Source organism: Kogia breviceps, chromosome 8, assembly GCF_026419965.1.
Source record: "Kogia breviceps isolate mKogBre1 chromosome 8, mKogBre1 haplotype 1, whole genome shotgun sequence".
NCBI classification, from domain to species: Eukaryota; Metazoa; Chordata; class Mammalia; order Artiodactyla; family Physeteridae; genus Kogia; species Kogia breviceps.
This window is the reverse complement of record NC_081317.1, coordinates 118698714-118709340: the sequence shown is the minus strand read 5'-3', so window position 1 is coordinate 118709340 and position 10627 is coordinate 118698714. Positions and strand designations below refer to the sequence as shown.

Here is a 10627-nt window from a genome sequence, read left to right as displayed (position 1 = left end):
CCAATTTTCAACCTCAAACCACCAAAAAAAACTATTAAGAGTAATAAAGGAATTTACTAAGTTTGCACTATACAAAAGCAGTACACAAAAATCAGTTGACTTTCTAGATACTAATAAAATTTCAGAAAGAGAAATTAAGAAAACAATCCCGTGTAACAATAGCATTAAAAAGAACAAAATACCTAGGAATACATTTAACCACGGATGTGAAAGATCTGCACACTGAAAATTATAAAACACTGATAAAGAAATTAAGACACAAATAAATGCAAAGATAGTCCATGCTCAGGTGTGGGAAGTATTAATACTGTTTAAACACTCATTCCGCCAAAGTGGGGTACACAGTAATTGCAATCTCTACCAAATTCAAACGGCATTTCTCACAGAAACAAAACAATCCTACCACTTGTATGGAACAACAGAGAACCCCAAATAGGAAAAGAAGTCCTGAGAAACGAGACCACAGCCGGACGTATCTTGCTCCCTGACTTCAAACAATATGATGAGGCGACTGTAACCAAAACAGTGTGATATTGGCACAAAAATAGGCACATACACCAGAGCAACAGAATAGAGAGCACAGAAATACACCCATTCGTATGTGGCCAGTTATTGTGCAACAAAGGAGCCATGAACACAAAATAGGGAAAGGACAGCCCTCTCAACAAACAGTGCCAAGAACGCTGGACGCCACAGGCCAAAGAACAACAGTAACTTAGTAAATTCCACAGTTTTCCACATCAAGCCCTTCCTCTTCTGGGTCCTCTGGAAATGGACCCCCCCACCCCCCTTGGCATCAGCCACTCGCAGGAAGCTTCTCCCCACTTTCCCTCACCTTTCACTCCTGTGGTATCCTGAAGACGTCTGGCTCCTGCCTGCGTGGACTCCACCCAGCTCTGACCTGAAGCTGAACCCACGGCCGACCCTGAGGACGCTGAGCTTCTGTCGGCTGGGTGAGGTGCCCAGTTCCCGAAGGAACCGAGCCCGTCACTGGAACACAGACACCTCCAGGATCAGAGAGCTGGGTTTGGCGCCGCCTGCTGGCCGGCTGGGAACTGCAGGCCACAACAGCTCGCTTCAGTGGAGGCCATGCTCCCAGCTGGCAAGCCTGCAGAATCCACGAAATTTGGAACTTCAACCTGAAATGGAGCCATATAGCCCAGGACTTCTCCAAAACTAGTTATACAAAAAATAACTGGAAACCTTATGCAATCGAATGTAGACAGAAACTTTACAACTTACACCAAAGTTCACTCAAAACTGTCCACTGACAATTTTAAAATGCAAAACTATAAACACTCTAGAAGAAAACAAGAAGAAAATCTACCTACCCTGGGTTTGGTGATGAATTTTAACAAGCAAATCCCTAAAACTCTATTCAAAAAGAAGTAAAATTCATGACATGGACTTTAAAAAACTAAAAATTTAACTCTGTGAAAGACCTTACTCAGAAAACCTAAAGACAAGCCAGAAACTGAGAGAAATATATTTACAAAATACTTATCTGATAAAGGATTTGTAGTCACATTATACCAAAAACTCTAGAACAACCCCATTAAAAATGGGTAAAGATCTGAACACCTGCTCAAAGAAAATATACAGATAGTAAACAAGCATATTAAAATATGCTCACATCACATATCATTACAGAATTACAAATTAAAACAGTGAACTAGCACTGCCTATTAGAACCACTAAACTCCAGAAAGAATGACACTACTGATTGATGGAGGGTGAGGAACAAAATGAAGTCTCCTTTACTGCTGATGAAACACATATACAGCTACTTGGAAAGACACTTTGGCAGTTTTTTCAAAAGCTACAGGAGGCTCACCTGAGGATCCAACATCACACCTCTAGTATTTAGTCAACCACTTTGGAAAACAGTGTCCAAACAAAAACTATCAGGCAGTTATGCACTGCAACTCTTCTCATAATGGCTAGAAACTTTAAAATATCAGGATGTCCTCCAGTACATGAATGCACAAGCAAACTGGGAGACATCCAAGAGAAGGGGAGCTAATGCTACCCCCAAATATACCTCTTGGGCATAAGGATTATTTGTGACTGATTATTTTTAAAGAAGACACATGAGGATCTCTGAAACCCAATTCGAGATGGCTCTTCTGTGAGGCAAATGTACAGTGATAAGGGAAATCTCCATTTGAAAGGTAGTCTCCCGCTCTGCACCAGGAATAGAAGAATGACAGTCTTGGGAAACCCTTATCAGTAGTGAAGGCAAAGACTTAAATCTGCACAACCACCATCCCCTTCCTTTCTTTTGTTTTTAGACCACAACGGTATCTATGGTGATGTCTTGGGCTATTTCAGGGTGTTGCTCAATTTCCTGGGTTTCTCGCATGCACACAGGAGGTACACATTATTAAACTTGTTTGTACAACAACATGAAGGGAGTTAAACTATATACTTAAAATGATGTAAATGGGAAATGTCATGTTCTTTCTCTTTAATTACAATGGGAAAAAAATAATGTAGTACTGATACATGTTACAACATGAATAAACATTAAAAACATCATTAGTGAAAAAATTCCATGCAGAAAAGGCCACCCAGCTCCCATACTCATCGGGTCCGCTTTAAATCCATCAAGGTTGTCCAAATGAGGGAAAATGTCAGTAATGGTTCCAAAAAAAGAAAACTGGATCAGGATGGAAAAAGACATTTTTCTGCAGGTGGGACGGCTGGTGAAAGTGGAAGTGGGCCTGTGGATTAAATGACAATGTGGAAACAATACGGTTTCCTCATTTCAGGGTTATGTGCTGGTCCCTCTGGAGAATGCCCCCATGATGGATAAAACACATGGAGTATTTTGGGTGAAGTGGCAAATGTGAATACTTTTTACCATTACTGAAAGTTTTCTGTGCATTTAAAATTACTGGAAAGTGAATTACTTTTCAAAACAACCATCTCAATACCATGTCAGAAAAGCAGATAAGACAGACATCAAACTTTGTTATAGAGGCCAAGACTTACCCAGACCGAGTTCATCCGAAGCTGTGATACTAATTGCCCTTGTAGGAGTCCACATAGTATTAAGAAGCACTGTGGGAAGGGTATATTAGTAGCCACCATGTCTTGGGTCCTCTGGATGCCCTGGTGAAGGAGAAACAGTGAGATTTTAGAAATACAATTTCCCACCTCACTTCACAGAAAAGTTGTTCAAATAAATAAATTCAGTGAAGTTGAAGAATATGAAATCAATATACAAAAATCAGTAGTGTTTCCATACACTAATAATGAACCATCAGAAAGAAAAATTAAGAAAACAATCCCACTTACAACTGCATCAAAAAGAATAAAATATCTAGGAACAAATTTAACCAAGGACATGAAAGACCGGTACTTAGAAAACTATAAAGCGTTGATAAAGAAATTGAAGAAAACACAAATAAACAGGAAAATATTCCGTGTTCATGCATTGGAAGAATGCCTTAATAAAATGTCTATTGCAACCAAAGCCATCAACAAATTCACGGCAATCACAGTATAACATCCAATGGCATTTTTCATAGACATAGAAATAACAATCCTAGTATTAGTATGGAACAACTAAGGACCCTGCACAGCCAAGAGATTCTGCAAAAGAACACAGCTGGAGGCTTCTCCCTCCCTGACTTCAAACTATCACGGAGCTGTAGTAACCAGCACAGTGAGGAGCTGGCGCAAACACAGACACATGGACTAGGGGAACAGAAGAGAGCCCAGAAATAACCTCACATGTACGTGGTCAGTTACTTCATGAAAATCCGGGCAAGAACACACAAAGAGGAAAGGACCGGTGCCTCAAACAGTGCCAGGAAAACTGGACACCACAAGCCAAAGAACATCACTGGTCAACATCTACATCACACACAAAACTAAAAATCCAAGTTTCCACATCAAGCTCTTTCCTTCCGGAGTCCTCTGAGGATGGACCTCCCCCCTCAGCACTCAGCTGCACACAGGAAACTTCTCTCTACTTTGTCCTCATTTTTCCCCTCTTGCAGGGCCTCCTTGCTGGCGGGTACTGATGCAACCCAGCTCCTGTCAGCAGGGACGCAGCCCCACTATCCAGAAACCTGAGCCCTGACACATCCCAAGGAGACAAAGCCCCTCTCAGCTGTGCAGGGAGCCAAGTCTGAGGGCACAATGTGCCTGTGCCCTGCGGGTCAGAGAGGTGGGTTTGGCGCCCCCTGTGGGCCAGCAGAGAAGAGCAGGGAGCAGTGCTCTCACACACCCCAGAGGCCTCATCCCAAATGCAGTTCTGCTGTGGACACTAAGTTTGGAGATCCGAACTGAAACACAGCCAAATATCTCACCCTGTCTTCTCACCGTGTCTTCTCAGTAAATGGCTAAGGAACAATTATGTTAAAAAATCACATGGAATGAAATGAACATAGACACACACTTTACAACTGACACCAAAATTCACTCAAAATTGCCCATAGACAAATGACAAAACTATACAATTTTACAAGAAAACAGAAGAATTTCTACATGACCTTGGGTCTGGTGATGACTTGTTTTGTTCTGTCTTTTTCTTCCTTTGGCTGCGTTGGGTCTTCATTGCTGCACGCGGGCTTTCTCAAGTTGTGGCGAGTGGGGGATACTCTTTGTTGCGGTGCATAGGCTTCTCATTGTGGTGGCTTCTCTTTTTGTGGAGCACGGGCCCTAGAGCACACGGGCTTTGGTAGTTGAGGTGCATGGGCTCAGTAGTTGTGGCGCATGGACTTAGCTGCTCTGTGGCATGTGGGATCTTTCTGGGCCAGGGATAGAACCCATGTCCCCTGTATTGGCAGGTGGATTCTTAACCACTGTGCCACCAGGCAAGTCAAGGGTCTGGTGATGAGTTTTAGCACACAACACTAAAAGGCAATCTACAAAATTTTTAAAAATAAATTAATAACATGGACTTTAAAAAATTATACATTTCTACTCTGTGAAGGACCTTATTCAGAAATCCAAAAGACAAACCACAAACCAGGAGAAAATATCTTCAAAACATGCATCTGATAAAGGATTTGTAGCAAAATTATACCAAGAACTCTAGAGCAAACAATCCCATTAATAACTGGTAAAGATCGAAATAGACACCTGGCCAAAGAGGGTATACTGATAGTAAATAAATCAGACAAAAACATACTCAAGATCCTGGTGGAATGCATGTACAGCCAACTTTGGAAGATAGTTTGGCAGTTTTTTCCAAAGCTAAACAGTCTCATCTTAGGATACAATAAGCACACCTCTTGTATTTAGACAACTGCTTTGAAAAACTGTTCAAACAAAAACTAGCATAAAATAATGCACAACAGCTCTACTCAAAATGGCTTAAAAACTTAAAGATGGGGGGCTTCTCTGGTGGCGCAGTGGTTGGGAGTATGCCTGCCGATGCAGGGGACACGGGTTCGTGCCCCGGTCCGGGAAGATCCCACATGCCGCGGAGCGGCTGGGCCCGTGAGCCATGGCCGCTGAGCCTGTGCTCCGCAGCGAGAGAGGCCGCAACAGTGAGAGGCCCGTGTACCGCAAAAAACAAAAAACAACTTAAAGATATCAGGATATCCTTCTGTAGATGAATTCATAATCAAATTAGGCCACATAAATATCAAGGGGAGCAGAATATGCCACCCCAAGATATGCCTGTTTAACATAAGGATTATTTTGGACTGATTAAAAAACAGCAGACCCAGGAGAATGTTTGAAAATGCCCTTCTAGGAAGTAATTGTGCATTTATTAGGGAAATCTCCATTTGTAAGGATGTCTCCCTCCCTGTACCAGGAATTGAAGGGTGACTAAGTCTCAAGAAAAGCTTGTCAATGGAGAAGGCCGGGATGTAAATCTGCGTAATATCCATACCCTTGTTTACTGTACTTTGCCTCATAACCTCCCAACTGGCTTTCCCCACTCCCCTAACATCTTTCTTTTGTTTTTAGCTGAAAATAGCATTTAAGTTACTTGCTTGGGCCATTTCAGGGAGTGACTCAGTTTTCCTAGGTATCTTCCAAGTATACAGGAGGTATGCGTGCTATTAAACATCTACTTGTTTTTCTCCAGTTCTTCTGCGTTTCGTTACGGTGGTGGGGGTGGGGGGGGCGGCGATCTCAAGGAGAAACAAAGAAGTGTAGAGGGAAAATTATTTTTCCTCCCATACACATGCAATGGAATAGTACTCAGAAATATAAAGGAATGAACCACCAAACCATACAAAAATCATGGATGAATCTTCCATTTATATTGCTAAGTGAAAGAATGCAGCCTGAAGTTCTATACATGATATGACCCCACTTACACAACATTCTGGAAAAGGCAAAACAGAGTTAATAAACAGGCTATGAGGTAGTGGGTTAAACATTCCACATGATACTTTAGTGATGCTTACCTGCCACTATGCATGTGTCTAAACCCAAAGATTTTTAGACCCCAACAAGTAAATCATAATCTATCCAAATTTAGTTGTTTCTGATACGGGGATGTCATAGAGTGGAACAGAGAATGTAAGAAAGAGTCTGACTTAGAAATGTATGAAAAAAACTCACTGTGGGTGATGGGGACAAGATGGCTGACCTAAGTCAACCCTGGGAATGAACAGAACCTGCAGACCAAAGGCAATATATGCCCTACATAAACAGTGGACTCTTCAGTTCTTTCCCATAGGAGAAGTAGGTAACAGTCCTGAAACTACTGTATCAGCAATCAAAAGTAGCAAGCACTGAATTCAATAGAGGACAGGTGGTGGAAGCCAGGTTTCTTACCACTGCAGTGGGAAGTTACAGTCAAACAAAGGGAGAAGGTTACAATCTCCATGGCATAATGGATCAGGTTGGAGACATGAGCATAAATTATATTTAGCCTCACATGTTTACAGATATTTTACCACATAGAAATCCTTATATTTATGTGTATACGCACAGGCTGAAAAACATGCATACATTTCCACATATTGTCAGCTGAGCACATTTAGCTCCCACACGTATGTTTTGAATATCATTCTCTAATTAAAAAGGACCAGGGACTCTTTGAAGAAATGACTGAAACTATGATTGAGACACTAAATATACAAGCGAGGATAATCTTGAAGTATGAAAAAGAAATACAAAGAAAAAAAAACCCACAAGGAGAAATGTTAAATGAAAACAGAAGCCAAAGCAAGAATAAACTAAGCAACCTAATAATGCAGTGCTGGGTTGTAACCAGAAGTTTAAAATAACTAACCAGGTGTCCAAACTGGAAAAATTAATGATTACCTAGTTTTATTTGTATACACTCACAATTAATAATCTGAAAAGGAATTTAAGAAAACAATTCCCTTTTCAATAATGTCAACATTATTAAAATACTTTGGAATTTTTTTTTTTTTTTTTTTTTTGCGGTATGCGGGCCTCTCACCGTTGTGGCCTCTCCCGTTGCGGAGCACAGGCTCCGGACGCGCAGGCCCAGCGGCCATGGCTCACAGGCTTAGTCGCTCCGCGGCATGTGGGATCTTCCCGGACCGGGGCACGAACCCGTGTCTCCTGCATCGGCAGGCGGACTCCCAACCACTGCGCCACCAGGGAAGCCCAATACTTTGGAATTGATTTATTTAGGATGCAAGACTGGCACTTACAAAGCATTGCTGAAAGAAATCCTAAATAAATGTGAGGATATCCCATGGCGACAGAAGGACTTGTTAAGATGGCAGTAATATATAATGCAACCTACAGACTCAATGTGAATTCCAAAAGGCCTTTGGGAAGAAATACACAAGCTTACCCTAACATATATAGGGAACTACAAGGGACTCCAAAGAGAGGAGATAATCACAGGAGTCTACAGGGCAAAAGTCCTCTGGGCAAGGGCAAAGGTGCCTAAATGGAGAACAGGGAAATCCAGTTAAGAGAAGGGACTCGGGATTAGGAAAGGAAATGAGGGATGGAGGCTGGTAGTCATATTCAGGGAAGCCCAGCAGGTAGCTTTGTGGGGGGAAGAGCAAGAGGAAGCAGGCTGGAGCTGTTTAGAAGAGGAAAGGGAGAACTAAAGGAAGAAGAAACTTCAGGTGTATTCAGCTGTCCCAGGTTGCTGGCTTGGGGAGAGGCTGAAGCAGGCGTGTCACACAGGATAGAAACTCCCTTGTGCAGGGTCCTCAAAAGACCTCCAACAGCCTTGTAGATGATGGGTGAGATTTGTTTTCTTATTTTAAAAATATCCCTGTGGGATAAAATTAAAAATTAGGAATTCTGTTACAGTCCGCCTTATTAAAACAGTTTTCTTTTTTTTACTGATCTGTGAAGTACCAAAGTGTGAGGACCACTGTTCCAATACTCCTCCTAGCGTTGCTGACTCTTCCATTGATATAATTATATGAAATTGAACTTATTCAATAAATCTATTAAACATCTACCCTCTGCCCAGCACCCTCCCAGGTGTTGGGAATGCAGTGAAAACACTCCATAATACGCACATCTGGTGGGCACGTTCTTAACAAAAGGCTTTTACAGTTTCACCAGTAGTTTATCCTCTATGTCATCACTCGCCAATTAATGACCCTGCTGTTTAGGAAGCTCATTAAAAAGCCAGGAATCAGGGTTCCTGGCAGGCTCTCCCATTCTCCCTTGGGCACGCTTCCACCCTTTCTGGGTTTCAGTTTCCTCATCTATAAAAACACAGGCATCTGACTATAACTCATTCCAGGAACCCGAGCCTACTGAGGGAGAGGGGAAATAGCTACTCTAAGCTCTGGAGGGTAGACCAAAAACCAGATGTAAAGAAAAATATGTCATTGCTGGTTTTCAGTCAAACAGGCAGGTATAATGAAGGCAGGAATCCCCCTGGCCCTCCAGGATTTGCCTGGGAACCTAATACAGGAAATTCTTACACATCAACATATGGCTCAGAGCTGGATTTCTACAAAAGAAGAGTAGAGCAACCCACTAGACCATCATACCGGCTCAGCCGCAGGAAGAGAATGGCTGCAGGCTACTGAAAGCCAGCAGCATTTACAAATTAACTCCCATGGCCTTTGCCAAACTGCAGTGGTACCTCTGAGTTCTCTGTTTCCTTCCGTATTCTGACTCTTTCCTCAATAAATGTACATTTCTTTTTTCTTTTTTTCTTTTTTTTTTTGCAGTACGCGGGCCTCTCTCTGTTGTGGCCTTTCTTGTTGCGGAGCACAGGCTCCGGACGCGCAGGCTCAGCGGCCACGGCTCACGGGCCCAGCCGCTCCGCGGCACGTGGGATCCTCCCGGACCGGGGCACGAACCCGCGTCCCCCGCATCGGCAGGCGGACTCTCAACCACTGCGCCACCAGGGAAGCCCTACATTTCTTAATATAATGTCACAGTGTAAGCAAAACAGACTTTCAATTTTTAGACCTCAATTTATAGAACACTTAGAGGTTCTAGGGGTTTTGTTTTTAAAGGACCGCATAATTTGAAAATTGTACAAGTTCTAATTATCCAGTTCCAAGACACCAAACACACTGCATGGGGTCCCCATGGAAAGGGCCCTCTCAGCAGGAGCGCCACCGATTCCACACTGAAAGGGCAGCAAGGTGCCCTTCTCCCTTCTCTGCTGCCTGGGTGACCACCATGTTTTAAAATCCATGCCCCCTGGCTAGTTTCTAAGGTGCAATTCTAGGACCCTTCCCTTTCCCATCCCAGCAGGAGGCCAAGGGCCGGCCAGGGCTGGAGAAGTGCAGGAAGCACGGCTGGCCCAGCTCGCCAGTGTGGGCTGGGGGTTGGAGTAGTCCCAGCAGGTGAAATCACCATGCAGGATAAATCCCTTGGATGTGCCATAGGCCAAGGGCAAGTGTCTCAGGGCAACCAGCCCCTCTCCGGTTCTGCTTGCAGAGACCTGGCATGGGGCACTTGGCTGCTTGAGAAAACCGCGCGGGAGTGAGCTTTACACCAGCAGATGTTTTGTAAAATTGGAGAGGGTAGGCTCGGGCATGTCACTCAAAGGCGAGCCCTTCCTGCGGCCGCCAGGTTAGGGGGCTCCGCGACTGTACCAAACAGCTCAGGTGTGATGCGTGGTTCCCTCCTCCACCCACCCCCACCGAGCCCCTGTCCCCTTACCTGCTGTCTGCGGCCCTCGGCTCCGCGCTCCGATGCCGCCGGGGTGCCAGGGACCCACGGGACGGGTCGTTCGCAGCCGCCGCGCGCTGGCTCCCTAGACCCGGGCCGGCTCTCCGGGGGCGGACGGCGAGGAGCCCCGCGGACGCCCCGCACCAGGTGCGCTCTGGCTGGGACGCGCACTTCCGGGAGAGGCGCGCAGACCGCCGCTGCGCGCAGCTGAACCGCAGCCAATGACGAACAAAATCCGTGCCGCCCGCGCAGCGTCTGCGCGGCACAGCACCGTCTCAGCGCTCCGGCACGGGTGCCTGGGGCCGGGCGTCTCCTCTCCTGCGAGCGCGAGGGAGGAAGCGGCGCCCCTGCGAGGCCGCCAGCGATGGCCTGGCGCGTGGGCCCCAGAGGCGCGGAGACCACTCCAGGCTGGCAGCGGCGCCAGGAGGAGCGCTTGGCGGGACCGGCTTGGGCCGGGAGAGCTGCAGGCCCCCGCAAACAACCCAATTTTTTAAATGGAAAAAGGACTTGAAAAAACCGTTCCCCAGATAAGACATACAAATGGTCAACGAGCACAGGAAGAGATGTTACA

General features: G+C 45.0%; 1 long non-coding RNA gene across 2 annotated transcripts; it reads right to left on the bottom strand.

Moving 5' to 3' along the window:
- Positions 1 to 840: 840 nt before the first annotated feature.
- Positions 841 to 10306, bottom strand: LOC136794684 (uncharacterized). 2 transcript variants are annotated; one of them, XR_010841764.1, is made up of 4 exons: positions 10048 to 10306; positions 4503 to 4877; positions 2995 to 3114; positions 841 to 1139 (listed from the first exon to the last, which is right to left on the bottom strand). It is a non-coding gene; the product is annotated as an uncharacterized lncRNA (long non-coding RNA). The 2 variants fall into 2 exon arrangements; XR_010841765.1 differs by lacking the exon at positions 841 to 1139 and adding an exon at positions 2563 to 2723.
- Positions 10307 to 10627: the final 321 nt, after the last annotated feature.